The sequence below is a fragment of the Miniopterus natalensis genome, chromosome 3, assembly GCF_054644295.1.
Source record: "Miniopterus natalensis isolate mMinNat1 chromosome 3, mMinNat1.hap1, whole genome shotgun sequence".
NCBI classification, from domain to species: domain Eukaryota; kingdom Metazoa; phylum Chordata; class Mammalia; order Chiroptera; family Miniopteridae; genus Miniopterus; species Miniopterus natalensis.
This window is the reverse complement of record NC_142083.1, coordinates 87,003,402-87,018,381: the sequence shown is the minus strand read 5'-3', so window position 1 is coordinate 87,018,381 and position 14,980 is coordinate 87,003,402. Positions and strand designations below refer to the sequence as shown.

Genomic DNA, 14,980 nt, shown 5'->3' with positions numbered 1-14,980 from the left:
TGTAGGCTCAATCCCCAGTAGGGGGTGTGCAGGAGGCAGCTGATCAATGACTCTGTTATCATTGATGTTTCTATCTCTTTCCCCCTTCCTTTCTCTGAAGCCAATAAAGACATTTTTAAAAATTTTAAATAATATTGAGCTAACATAAAAAATAAAACAGCAACAAAGTGTAAAAGTCAAAAGGCATAAAAACAAATGTCACACTAGCTGGTTTTGCCCAGTGGATAGAGCTTCAGCCTGTGGCCTAAAGGGTCACGGGTTCAATTCTGGTCAAGGGAACTTTGGTTGCAGGCTCCGATCCCTGCCCTGGTCAGGGCTTGTGCAAGAGGCAGCCAATTGATGTGTCTCTCTGTCCTCCTCCTTTCCACTCTCTGAAAAATCAATGGAAAAAATATCCTCAGGTGAGGATTAATGAAAAAAAAAAGTCAATTAAAGCTTTAATATGCAATTTACAATAAATGTAATTGGATTAAATTTTATTAAAAGATTCATTAGGTTATTTTCCAAAAGTTTTAAGAGAGACATCTAAAACAAATTGCTGGGATGGGCAATACTATATTCAACAGCAGTTATATCATTAAGTAAAATACAATGAAAGTGATAGGTTAGATTTTAGTTTTAAAGTTTAATATTAACAGAATATTATACATCTGAAGGAAAAATGAAACTTGATGCCTTTCCCTATATGTTAAAATCAACTCTAGATGGATTAAGCACTTAAATTATAAAAGACAAATCTTTAAAATTTGAGAAAATATAGATGACTTATCTTACCAGCCTTCTGCTACAGGACAGTACTATGATTCATATGATTTCTGTGAAATGTGTCTTATTTGACAGCAAAGGATTTAAGCTGGTTGAGAAGAGTAGTTCTGGTGATGCCAGGGATCCCCCAATTAGACTAAGTTGTTGCTTTTTTTTTTCCCTCTTAGTATTTAATTAACTTTCAATCTCTCTACAACATGTAGACTGTTCCTTTACCTTTTAGGCAGTTTCTTAACTTCCCAGAGCCTTTTACTGGTAGTTTTACTTTCACTAAATATTTTAATACAGAGGTTTTCCAGGTAAAGTACCTCTACTCAGGCTGCAAACTGTTAGGACCAATTATTTCATGTTGTTTATAAATTTTAAGAGTAATTCACTCTGAGCAGGCATTGCTGTTACAGGCATACCTCGTTTTGTTTTGCTTTGCTTTGCTTTATTGTGAAGGTTTGTGGAAACTCTGCATCAAGGAACTCTGTCAAAATGATTTCCCATCAGCATTTGCACTTTGCATCTCTGTCACATTTTAGTAATTCTCATGATATTTCGAACTTTTTCATTATTGTATATGTTATAGTGATTTGTGATCTTTGATGTTTCTATTGTAATTGTTTTGGGGGCACCATGAACTGCACCCATGTAAGATGGAAAACTTAATCGATAAACGTGCATTCTGGTTGCTCCATTGACCAGCTTTTCTGTCTCTCTCTTATTGGTCCTCCCTATTTTCTGAGACACAGCGATATTGGAATTAGGCCAGTTAACACTGCAGTGGCCTTGAAGTGTTCAAGTGAAAGGAAAAGTTACATGCCTCTCACTTTAAATCAAAACCAAGAAATGATTAAGCTTACTGAAGAAAGCATATCAAAAGCCAAGACAGGCTGAAAGCTAGGCCTCCTGTGCCAAATAGTTACCCAAGTTGTGAATGCAAAGGAAAAAATCTTGAAGGAAATTAAAAGTCCAATTCTAGTGAACACATGAGTGATAAGAAAGCAGTGCAGCATTATTGCTGGTATGGACAAAGTTTTAGTGATCTGGATAGAAGATCAAACCAGCCACAACATTCCCTTAAGATAAAGAGTAATTCAGAGCATTGCCCTAACTCTCTTCAATTCTGTGAAGGCTGAGAAAGGCAAGGAGGCTGCAGAAGAAAAGTTTGAAGCTAGCAGAGGTTGGTTCATGAGATATAAGGAAAGAAGCCAGGTCCATAACATAAAAGTGCAAGGTGAAGCAGCAAGTACTGATGTCAAAGCTGCAGCAATTCATCCAGAAGATATAGCTATGAGAATTAATAAAGGTTACTACACTAAACAACAAATATTCCATGTATATGTAGCAGTCTTATATTGGAAGAAGATGCCATCTAGGACTTTTATAGCTAGAGAGAAGTCAATGCCTGATTTCAAGGCTTCAAAGGACAGGCTTATTCTCTTGTCAGGGGCTAATGCAGCTGGTGGCTTGAAATTGAAGCCAGTGCTTATTTACCATTTTGGAAATGCTACTGACCTTAAGAATTATGCTAAATCTACTCTGCATGTGCTCTATAAGTGGAACAATAACGCCTGGATGACAACACATCTCCTTATGACATAGTTTACTGAATATTTTAAGCCCACTGTTGAGGATTGCTCAAAAAAAGAATTCCTTTCAAAAATATTACTACTAATTGACAATGCACCTGCTTGGTCACCCAAGACCTCTGATGGACATGTACAATGAGATTAATGTTATTTTCATGCCTGCGAATACGGCATCTATTCTTTAGTCCAGGGATTAAGGAGTAATTTCTACTTTCAGGTCTTATTATGTAAGAAATACATTTCATAAGGCTATAGCTGCAATAGATAGACTCCTCTAATGGATCTGGACTTCAATTGAAAATTTTCTGGAAAGGGTTCACCATTTAAAATGCCATTAAGAATATTTATGATTCATGGGAAGAGATCAAAATATAAACATTAACCCTGGCCGGTGTGGCTCAGTTGGAGCATTGTCTCGTGCACCAAAGGGTCATGGGTTTGATTCCCAGTCAGGACAGATACCCAGGTTGTGGGTTCAAACCCTGGTCCGGGTGTTTACGGGAGGCAACCAATTGATGTTTTCTTTCTCACATTGATGTTTCTTACTTTCTCCCTCTCTAAAATCAAAACATTATCAGGTGAGGATTAAAATATATATATATTTTTAATATATTTTATTAACAGAAATTTGGAATAGTTGATTCCAACCCTCATGGATAACTTTCAGGGGTTCAAGACTTCAGTTGAGGGAATAGCAAGGGAACTAGGATTAAAAATGGAACGTGAAGATGTGGCTGGATTGCTTCAATCTCATGATAAAACTTTAATGGATGAGTTGTTTCTTTTGGATTAGCAAAGAAAGTGGTTTCTTGAGATGGAATCTACTCCTGCTGAGTATGCTGTAAAGATGTTGAAATGACAACAAAGGATTTAGAATAGTACATAAAATTAGTTGGTGCTGGGTTTCAGAGGATTTACTCCAATTTTGAAAGAAGTTCTATGGGTAAAATGGTATGAAACAGCATCACATGCTACAGAGAAATCATTGATAAAAGGATAAGTCAATCAATGCAGCAAACCTAATTGTTGTTCTATTTTAAGAAATTGCCACAGTCACATCATCCTTCAGCAGTCACCACCCTGATAAGTCAGCAGCTGTCAATTTTGGGGCAAGACCCTACACCAGCAAAAGGTTTACAACCCACTGAAGGCTCAAGTAATGGTTAGCAATTTTTTGCAACAAGGTATTTCTTAGATATGTACACTTTTTTAACATAATGCTATCATATGCATGCTTACTACACTACATTATAGAGTAAACAGAACTTTTATATGCACTGGGAAAACAAAAAATTCATGTGACTAATTATTGTGATATTTGTTTTATTGTGGTTGTCTGGAACCAAACTTTAAATATGTTCATGATAAGTCTGTATGTATATTCCCTCTGAGATTTTCATTCCTATTATATATTTTTATTATTGTACTGCTGTGGTACAGCTCTAGGCCCTCAGATAGCCTGGACCAGAAGAAGGTTTCTCTACCACCAGTAGACCTCACTATTTCACACTTTACCATGGGGTTGGGAAGGATTTCTCAAAGAAGAGAGATTAAGCTTTAGCCATAAAAGGAAAAAAAAAAATAGGTAAATTTGTTTATATTAAAGTTAGGAGGAACAAGGTCAAGCCACATAACAAAGGAGATACCTGTAACTCAGTATAACAAAGGATTGACTAAGGATTGTTAGATATAATCTAGTAAGTTCTATAAAAAAATTAAATGAGAGAAGACCACCCAATAGAAAAAAATGAGCAACCCATAACCAGGAATTTTTCAGACGAGGAAACATGTATCACCAATAAATATTAAAAGATGGTAGTAATATCCTACCTGATAACTGGCTCAAGAATGTAAGCACAGGACTTATCAGAGGAGAAATAAAAATAGTACTAAAACATGAAAAAGAAACAAAGATGATAGTAATTAGGGGAATGCAAATTATAACAGTGAGATAAACATCTATATCCAAGTACATTGGTAAAAGTTAACTCTGGCAATACCAACGACTCAAGAGGATGTAAATAGGATAGTGGTAACTCTTACACATTGTCCATAGGATTGTAAATTGGTACAACTGTTTTGGAAAATAATTGGCTATCCCCAAAATTTGAATATTTGTATACCTTATTGCTACCCAACAAATCCAATCAAGAAATGCTTACAATCAGGAGCAAGACTGGGATGCCTACTATTGGTACTGTTATTCACAGTAGTATGGACATCCTAGTCAGAGCAATCAGGCAAAAAAGGAAATGAGAGGCATCCATATTGTAAATGAAGTAAAACTATTTGCAGGTGATATGACTATATGTAGAAAACTCAAAAGACTCCACCAAAAGACTTAGAAACAATAAAAAGATACATTAAAGTTTCATGGTACAAAACCAATATACAAAAATCCATCCATTATGTTCCTAACACTAACAATGAGATATCAGAAGTGAAATGAAGAAAACAACCCCATTTACAATTGCAACAAAATGGATAAAATACCTAGAAATAAACTTAAAGTAGGTGAAGGACCTGTACACTGAAAACTATAAGACATGATTGAAAGCAATTGAAGAAGACACAAAGAAATGCAAAGATATTTTATGCTCATGGATTGGAAGAAATCACATTGTGAAGTGGCCATATTACCTAAAATAATATACAGATTTAATGCAGCCTCCATCAAAATCCCAATGACATTTTTATAGAAATAGAACAAAAAAATCCTCAAGTTTGCAGGGAATGACAAGGAATCCAAATAGTCAAAGCAATCCTGACCAAAAAAAGAACAAAGTCAGAAGTATCACATCCCTGACTTCAAACTATGTTACAAAGCTACAATGAAACAGTATGGTATTGGTAGAAAATACACCAATAGAACAGAACTAGAGCCCCCAAATAAATGGGCAGCTATTTTTTGACACAGGAGCCCAAAAAAATGGAGAAAGGAAAGTCTCTTCAATAAATGGCATTGGGAAATCTAGAAAGCCACATGCAAAAGAATGAAACTAGACTGCTATCTGACACCATACAAAAGTATTAACTCAAAATGGATTAAAGACTTGGGTGTAAGACCTGAAACAATAAAATACAGTCAAACCTTGGTTCTCAAATGTCTTCCATCTCAAACAGTTTGGTTCTCAACCAAGTTGTTCATGGAAAAAAATGTCTCAGTTAGTGAACAAAACTTCAGTTCTTGACCTGACAACCCTTTCATGCTGATACCTGTATGATCAGTTACACATCTCTCAGGTGACAAAGGAGCAAATGCAGGAGTATGTGTCAGTTTACTGCTAAACCTCGCATTGTTAACATTTCAGGAAATTGCTGTGAATATTTTCATGTTTTTTAGCTTTTGTTGCTGTTTATTATTAAATACATATACTAAGTCACCGTGGGTCCTAAGAAGGTTGTTGCTAGCAACAAAATGAAAAGTTATGAAAACAACAATAGAGCTTAAAAAAAGAAGTAATTGCAAAGTGTGATAGAGGTGTTCACGTGTCTGATCTGGCCGTGGAGTATGGCTTGGTGAAATTGATGATTAGCATAATTTTAAAATATAAAGAGACCATCAAGAGTGTTGATGTTGCTAAGGGTGTGAAATTGCTCTGGAAATAATGATCACAGGCAACTAAAGAGGTAGAAAAATTGTTGATTTAGATAAACGAAAAACAGCCAGTGATAGCACTTCGGAGACAATGTGTGAAAAAGGAAAGATGCTTCATGCTGACCTACTGAAAGACACCCCTGGAACAGGTGCTGAAAGTGATTCATTAAAGGCAAGTAGGAGTGGTTTGATAAATTTAAGGAAAGAAGTAGCATTCATAGTGTAGTGAGGCATGGGGAGGCTGACAGTTCTAATAGAGTAGGTGCTGATAATTTTGTGACAGAGTTTCAAGAATACTAGGTGCCGGAGATTTTGTTTCCCAACAGGTGTTTAATTGTGATGAGACAGGTCTCTTCTGGAAGAAAATGCCAGAGGACCTACATCACACAGGAGGAGAAGTCATTGCCAGAACACAAGCCAGTGTCAGGCTGACCTTATTGTTGCGTGGTAATGTGAGTGGGGACTTTAAATTGAAGCCTCTACTCATCTACCATTGTGAAAACCTGTGAGTTTTCAAGAAAAATAGTCATGAAAAACAAGTTGAATGTGATGTGGAGGGCTAATAGCAAAATTTGGGTAGCCAGGCAATTTTTAATTGAGTGGATTCATGAAGTGTTTGCCTCAAGTATAAAGAAATACCTCCGGGAAATAGAACTGCCACTCAGAGCACTTCTTGTAATGGACAGTGCTCCTGTTTGGTGACCAAGTGGGTGCAGGAATACAGCTTCATCACTGTTAGGTTCTTGCCACCTAACACAACTCTTCTCATCCAGCCCATGGACCAGCAGGTCATTTCTGATTTTAAGAAACTACGCAGATTTACTATTTCAGAGGTATTTTGAGGTGACCTCAAACTAATTTAATCCTCAGGGAGTTCTGGAAGGAACAGTTTAAGATTTTCACCTGCTTGAGGCTCATAGACAAAGCATGGGGGGCAGTGTCTTCCAAGACCATGCAATCAGCCTGGAAGAAATTGTGACCTGAGTGTTGCTGAAGGAGACTTTGAGGGCTGTGAGAATGAGCCTGTCTCTGCTATGGAGGATATTGCATCTCTGGGCAAGTCCATGGGCTTGGAGGTGGATGATGATGACCTGGGGGAGTTGGGGGAGGACTGCAGCACTGAGCTGACCACCAAGGAGCTCCAGGACCTTGAGAGGGAGCAGCAACAGACGACAGCTGAGGAGCTCTGTTCAGAGGAGTGAGGAGGGAAGGAAGGAGGATATTCCTACTTCACTAATCTAGGAAATGCTTGGGAAATCAGGAGAAATGCAAAGGTTTATTGAGAACTATCACCCTGACAAAAGAAGTAGCAAACCATGTGATATACTTGTTCATGACAGTGCAGTGTTTCATTTCACAGGCAAAAACAAACGCATTTAGATAGGTTTTTAGTGAGACAGAGGCCGAGTGAGCCTGAAGCAAGTTCCAGTGGAGCAAAGAGACAAAGAAAGAATCCAAGAGAAGAGCTACCTGACGTTTTATGGAAGGGGCTCCCAAACAATAAAATCTCCCCATCCTTCCTCTCCATAGTCAGTCATGAATAGCTCTCTACATTAAAGATAAGTTCTAGTAGATGCATAAATTTTCATTGTTTACTATACATTTCATTTCCTTTGTGTTAAATTTTCACATATTTCATGTCCTTTTTGTTTTTTAAGTATTTATAAATTAAACAGTACATTAGACAGGTACTGTACATAAGAAAGGTTAAGTCAGGGAATTATTTGGGGGTACAGAATGAATTACTTCAATCTACATTACTTGTAACGGAGAAAAATGATTCTGTTTTTGAGGAAATGGCTTCTCCAACAGCCTTCCAGAATGAATTAAGTTTGAGAACCGAGGTTCCACTGTACATAGAAGAAAACCTAGGCACTAAACTTACAGACTTTGGTTTCACAGTGACTTTTGTGAACTTGACCCCAAAGGCAAGTGAACTAAAAGAAAAAGTAAATAAATGGGACTGCATCAAAACTAAAAAGCTTCTGCACAGGAAAAGAAACCACCAACAAAACAAAAAGACAACCAACCTAATTGGAGAAGATGTTTTCAAGTGATACCTCTGACAAGGGGTTAATATTTCAAAATATATAAAGAACTCTTACAACTCAACCAAAATACAGAGTCTGATTTAAAAATAGAGGCTCCGAATAGACGCTTTTCCAAAGAAGACATACAGATAGCCAACAGAGATATTAAAGGATGTTTAACATCACTAGTTGTAAGGGAAATGTGCATCAAAACCACAGTGAGATACCTCCTCACATCTGATAGAATGGCTGTTATCAGTAAGACAGGAAATAAGCATTAGAGACTATGTGGAGAAGAGGGAACCCTTGCACACTGCTGGTGAAAATGTGAATTGGGGCAGCCACCATGGAAAATAGTTTGGAGGTTCTTAAAAAAATTAGCACTAGAGCTACCGTATGACCCAGTTATCCCTTTTCTGGGTGTCTACTCGAAAAATTTGAAAACACTTATTCATAAAGATATAAGTAGCCCTATGTTCATTGCAGCATTATTCACAATAGCCAAGATATGGAAAGAAAGAACCTGGATGTCCCTTTATGGATGATTGGATAAATAAGATGTGGTACATACGTACAATGAAATATTACTCAGCCACAGAGAGGATGAACTGTTGCCACTGGCAACGACACAGGCAGGCAGATCCCAGCAGCAGCTGCAGCGGCTCTCATCTTCTCGGGCTCTACTTGTCTCCTTTTTGCATCCAGAAACATGGCCTCTGGTGTGGCTGTCTCTGATGGAGTCATCAAAGTATTCAGTGACATGAAGATGTGTAAGTCCTCCACACCCAAGGAGCTGAAGAAGTACAGGAAGGTGGTGCTCTTCTGCCTGAGTGACGACAAGAAGAACACCATTCTGGAAGAGGGCAAGGAGATCTTGGTAGGTGATGTGGGCCAGACTGTAGGCAGCCCCTATGCCACCTTTGTCAAGATGCTGCTGGACAGACTGCCCCTACACCCTGTATGATGCAATTTATGAGACCAAGGAGAGCAAGGAGGAGGACCTGGTGGTTATCTTCTGCGCCCCTGAGTCTGCATCCCTTAAAAGCAAAATGATCTATGCCAGGTTTAAGGATGCCATCAAGAAGAAGCTGATGGGGATCAAGCGACAAACGAACAAACCATTAAAACCCATAGATACAGACAGCAGAATGGTGGTTACCAGAGGGGAAGAGGGTAAAGGGGGCCCAGTACATGGTGACAAGGAGATGAGGTTTTGGGTGGTGAGCACGCAATAGACTAGATGTGTTATTAGGTTGTACACCTGAAATGTATATAGTATTTGCCGATGTTATCCCAGTAAATTTAATTTAAAAATAGTTATGTGAAATAAAAATGTTCACAGCAGTGATGTTAGTAAGAAAAACAAAAGAGAAGTTGAAAACTGGAAATGACCCAAATATATTTCATAGATAACTGGATAAACAGATTTTGTTATATTGACTCATTGGATTATTATGCCATGAAAATGTATAAATTATTGCTGTATAGTATTATAAAACTGTATACTTTGCTCAAAAACAAGTAAAGTTAAGCTGTGTATAGTTTACATGTGGCATTTATAATTAAACTAGAATTTACAAACAGCAATAGAAATATAAATTCAAAATTTTAAAATACAGATAACCTCAGGATGGGGAGGAAGGGGATGGGGGCATGGAATGGAGAAACACATAAATGGAAATTACTGGTAGTATTTGGTTGAATGGTAGGTGGTTCAAAGACACTGGTATTTTTATTAAGTTATTATACTTTATGATTAATGGATTTTGCCTATTTTTTGTATGCATCAAATGTAAAGGCGTATTTTCTCTAGTGTTTTAGGGATTTTCACTAGTTTGGGTTTTTTCCCAAAGGCTCTGAGAAGAACCAGAGCAGTGTGTTCACATGGTTAGATATTTCTGTAAAATTTATAAAAGTAAGATATTTTAACTGTAGTCATTTAAGATTGCCGTCTCTCTTCATCTTGATTTCTCCTTACTTTATTGTCACCTGGCAGCACAATGACTTCAGGCATTTTGTGATTGGAGATACACTTAATGTAGGTTTAATAGGATGCATTGGTGGCTCAGTCACAGGTGATTATTGTCTATCAACCGGATTGTGATAGGAGTGTAGTTTACAGTGCCCGACACCAGAAATACGTGAGTAGTGAAGAAGGATTGAGGTTTATGAAGCCAGAAAATAAGGGGGGAAATCCAATTATCTGATACTTAAAATTGTAAGTAGAGGATTTAGTTCTCATAGATTACAGTGAAAAGAGAACTTTTGTTAGAAACATACTCGATAACAGCATATTCAATTAAAATTTCACCATGTGTTTTTCTTTTTGTTAGGAACTCTGCCTTCAAACTAAAATAATTTTTATGTTTATAGGGCACAAGGCTGTAGCAGTACCAACAAGAAGTATGTCTTTAGGTGAAACTAATTTTTTAATACATCCAGATTATTAATTTTAAAAAATCATCTAGATCTGGTTGTGGTTCGCAGGCACAGCAGGAATGGGGCGCTTTCCCGCCCTCAGTAGGGATGTGTGACGTCCAGACTGGAAACAGTCTCAGAACTTCTAGTCCACTTGTTTCGAACTCTAGAGATAAGGAAACAGCTTCCCAGAGGGGCAGTGCTTTACCCTAGGTCTCAGGTTATGGAGCTGGGCAGTGAGAGAAGTGCTGTAACTCCCAAGACGGTGCTCTTCCCTCCTCCACCTGGTTAACTTGTCAAACAAAAGCCTGTTCCAGTGCAAATATTTGCACCTTAGAAAGGGAACAAATGGAGAAGATACCACTCTAGAAAGATTTAAAAGGTACTCCAACTGAAAAGAGATTGTGCAAAGTGTTACATCCAGAATCTTGTTGGTCTGATTGGATCTTTTTATCTTCCTAATGTAAAACCCTAACAAGATCCCTAATAGCTAGGCAGTAGTTACTTGAGTGACAGACAACCCGTGACATACTCCGTGACGTTGCCAAGAGCAAGTCAAAGACCATTCTGGTGAGAATGTAAGCCAAGCTGGGACAGGTTTCTCCTTCAACACTTAAAGAAGCCGACTATGGGAGAAACTGACTTTACTGCATTATGACCCAGTTGGTAAGATTCAGAAGAGTTACTCCACGTTAAATTTCAAATGCTTTCAAGGCCTGTTGCTCTTTCCAGACTGATTGATATAGAACATTTGGCACTGTTTTGGCCCTTTTGACACTAGCATTTAATCATCAAGTATGTATTGAATGTTTACTCTGGTGCCAGTCACTATCCCAGGTGCTGGGATATAGTAGGACACATGACAGGCTCAGTTCCTGTACTCTTGTCACTTAACAGTCTGATTTGGAAGGGAGAGAAAGAAAAAAATGTGAATTATTCTAAGTGCTGTGAGAGAAAAGCAGGATGCTGAGATATAGGACGAAGTTGGGGGGAGGTGGATCTCAACTTTAGATCGGCTAGATCAGGGACAGTCTCTCCTGTAGGAGATGGTTGACCAAAGATCTGAGGTGAGAAACCAGCCATGTAAAGAGAATAGGTTCTGTTGTTCTGGAAACAGAAAGAGATGAGTGTCTTGAGAAGGAGAGGGAATGTTCTGGGATCTTGTCTAACAGTGGCAAGTAATTAGGTCCAGATTTGAGTTTAAGAAGTATGGTTTATATTAGTTCGGGAGGGTAGGAAATTTCATTTCTATTTTATACCATCTGCTAAAATATCATAGTGGTAACTTTAAATGGTCTCATTATTTAGAAGTATTTGTTCAAAAGGGACAAGTGTTCCCAAGGCCAGATTGCCTGCTCACAAACACAAGTCAGCACCTGACTGATGTTGGTGGAAGCCTATACCGTTTTGGGGTTTCATAAGCAGATTTATGCAAAATAAACTAGACAAATTACTTATTTGAAAACTTGGGGCTATTCATTTTTCTGGCTTGCTTTTAAATAGCCCCCTTATGATTGCTTCCTAATACGGTCTGTACAGGAGCTTCTGGGTTGGCAAACATGGAGATATTTGGGAGAGTGACAAGCTCCGAGAAGCTATGGAAGCTCTGTGCCCCTTCCCCATACCTTACCCATGCGTCACTTCCACCTGGCTATTCCTGAGTTACTGTCTCCAGGTAGATAGTGTCAGAATTGAGTGGAATTGTAAGACATCCAGTTGGTGATCAGAATTTGAATTGGTATCAGAATCTTATTTCCCAAAATTAATCCATTATATAACGAAAGACAGGCCCTTTACTTCATAATCGACTTTTTCATTAAGAAGAACTCATAGACTCTGGCTTCTGGTCAAGATGGAGTTACAGGAAACGAATTTACCTTCCCACCTGAAACAACTAAAAAGGGACAACATAGGCGACCCAAGACAGTGATCTCTGCGAGAAAGGAAACGGACTAGCGCTTGTGAATACCCAAAGTGGAAAGTTGTGTGTTCTGTGCTTACCCATACAAGTCCTCATGTTTTCAGATGCTATGAATCCATCATAACACAAGCACTGTACTCTCCAGGCAATCCAAATCCCATCTGTAGATAAGGAATCTAATGCCAAGGATCCTATCAAGGACACACAGCTAAACATGACAAAGCAAAGATTTGAACTCAGGACTGTCTGACTTCAAAGGGCGGGCCCTGAACCACTTTATGTAGGGACCTCTTATTGAGAGATTTTACAGGAAGCTAAAGCCTGCTTATCACTGCATGACCTCTGGTCGGACCTTAGTGTGAATGCTGGCTGACAGCTACATTCATAGCTGCCTTCAGTTTGTTAAGAAGGTCTTACAACCACTGTTCATTGTGCTGTATTTGTCAACATATAAGAAAAAGAAAAATAAACTCCTTTAAAAAAAAAAAATCATCTATGCTAGAGGAAAGACTTGGCTTATTCATTGTCTCTGGTAAATATTACAAAAATTGTATTCATGAAGAGGCCATCAAATGTGCAGTGATATAGGAAAAATAGAATTGGATATTGTATCAAGATCTTAATGAAAGTATGCTATTTTTCTGGATTTTGTGATGTTTATGCATACATGAAAGATTTTTAAAATTTGAGTTTGTTGTGATTTCTTGTTCTAAATAAATATTCACCTCAATCTTCAGGTCTCCTGAAACTGTTCCTGATCAAATGATATATTAAATAGAATATAGTAGAAGCTTCAAGTAAGAAAATAGGTAATAATAAATGAAAAAATTAATTAGTTTTGATATTGTTATTTGTGTTTTAAAAGATCCTAGATTCTGCCTTTGACTTTGAGTTAATAAGTGCTGTGTACTTTGTTAAATAACTGATCTCTCATGTTATAATTCTTTTTGTTTTGTTTATATTATTCCTTTGAATGCCTTTTAATTTGGCAGTACTCCTTTGTTTTCTTAAATTTTTTTTTTCAATTACAGTTGACATACACTATGTTTATTTCAGGTACACAACATAGGTATTAGACAGTTATATAACTTACGAAGTGATCACTCCGATAAATCCCAGTACCCATCTGATTTCATACACTGTTAATTACAATATTTTTTTTAAGATTTTTTTTTTCTTTTTTAATATATCTTCATTGATTTCAGAGAGAGGAAAGGAGAGGGAGAGAGAGACAGACAGAAACATGAATGATGAGAGAGTCACTGGGGATCGAGCCCGCAACCCGGGCATGTGCCCTAACCGGGAATTGAATCTCAATCTCCTGGATCCTAAGTCAGTGCTCAACCGCTGAGCCATGCCCGGCCAGGCACAATATTATTGACTATATCCCCTATGCTGTACAGTACATCCTCTTGACTGTTTTTTAACTGGCAATTTGTACTTTTTTATACCTTCATCTTTTTCACCTATCCTCCCAACACCATTTGGCAACCGTCAATTTGTTCTTTGTATCAATGAGTTTGTTTGTTTTGTTTGTTCATGTATTTTGTTTTACAGATTCCACATATAAGTGAAATCATACAGTGTTTGTCGTTGCCTATCTGACTTATTTCACTTAGCATAATACCTTTTAAGTCCATTCACTTTGTCAAAAATGGCAAGACTTCCTTCTTTTTTATGGCTGAGTAATATTCCATTGTATATATGTACCACATCTTCTTTATCCATTTGTCTATTGATGGACGCTTAGGTTACTTCCATATCTTGGTTGTTGTAAACAGTGCTTCAGTGAACATACGGGTGCATATGTCTTTTAGAATTAGTGTTCTTGAATTAAGGAAGTTGAGCATTTTTCATATGTCTATTGACTGTCTATATGTCCTCTTTGGAGAAACCTCTCTTTAGGTGCTTGGCCATTTTTAATTGCAGTGTTTGGTTTTCTTAGTGCTAAGTTATATGAGTTCCTTATATATTTTGGATATCAGCCCCTTATTGAATATATCTTCTATTTAGTAGGTTGTCTTTTAGTTTTGTTGATAGTTTCATTCACTATGCAAAACCTTTTCGGTTTGATGGAGTCCCATTGGTTAATTTTTTCCTTTGTTTCCCTTGCCTTCGGAGACATAGCCAAAAAATATTACTAAGAGCAATGTCAAAGACTTTACTGCCTATGTTTTCTTTCTAGGAGTTTTATGGTTTTGGATCTTACATTTAAGTCTAGTGAGTTCATGCGGTGGGGGCAGGATCACTCAAGAGGAACTCCTGGGACTCGTTATGGGCACTGCTCTTCCCATCACTTTTGCCCTGGGCTGGTGAGCCAGGTGTGGGGCTGGCACCCCTCACTCCTCAGGAGGAACCCCACAGCTGAGATATCCCTCTGATTCTTAATACCTACACCATGAGTGTGGGACCTGCCCATACCACATCCCTGCCCCTTCTGCCAGTCTCATTGTGGCTTCTTTATATTTTTACTTCTAGGACTTCTGTTCAGCTAGCCTTCAGGTGGTCCTCAATGGTTGTTGAATAAGTTAGTTGTAATTTTGATGTGGTAATGGGAGTAGGCAAATACAGCATTTAGCTATTTCGCCATCTTAAGTAGAAGTATTGCAGTATTCATTTTTTTTTTTTCCTAATCAAACAATGATTTTATTGCTTGAGTACATAGACAGAT

The 14,980-nt window shown here is 37.8% G+C and overlaps 1 pseudogene; it reads left to right on the top strand.

Moving 5' to 3' along the window:
- The first annotated feature begins 8,649 nt into the window (after nucleotides 1–8,649).
- LOC107525455 (cofilin-1 pseudogene) lies at nucleotides 8,650–9,205 on the top strand (annotated as a pseudogene).
- The last annotated feature ends 5,775 nt before the right edge of the window (nucleotides 9,206–14,980 follow it).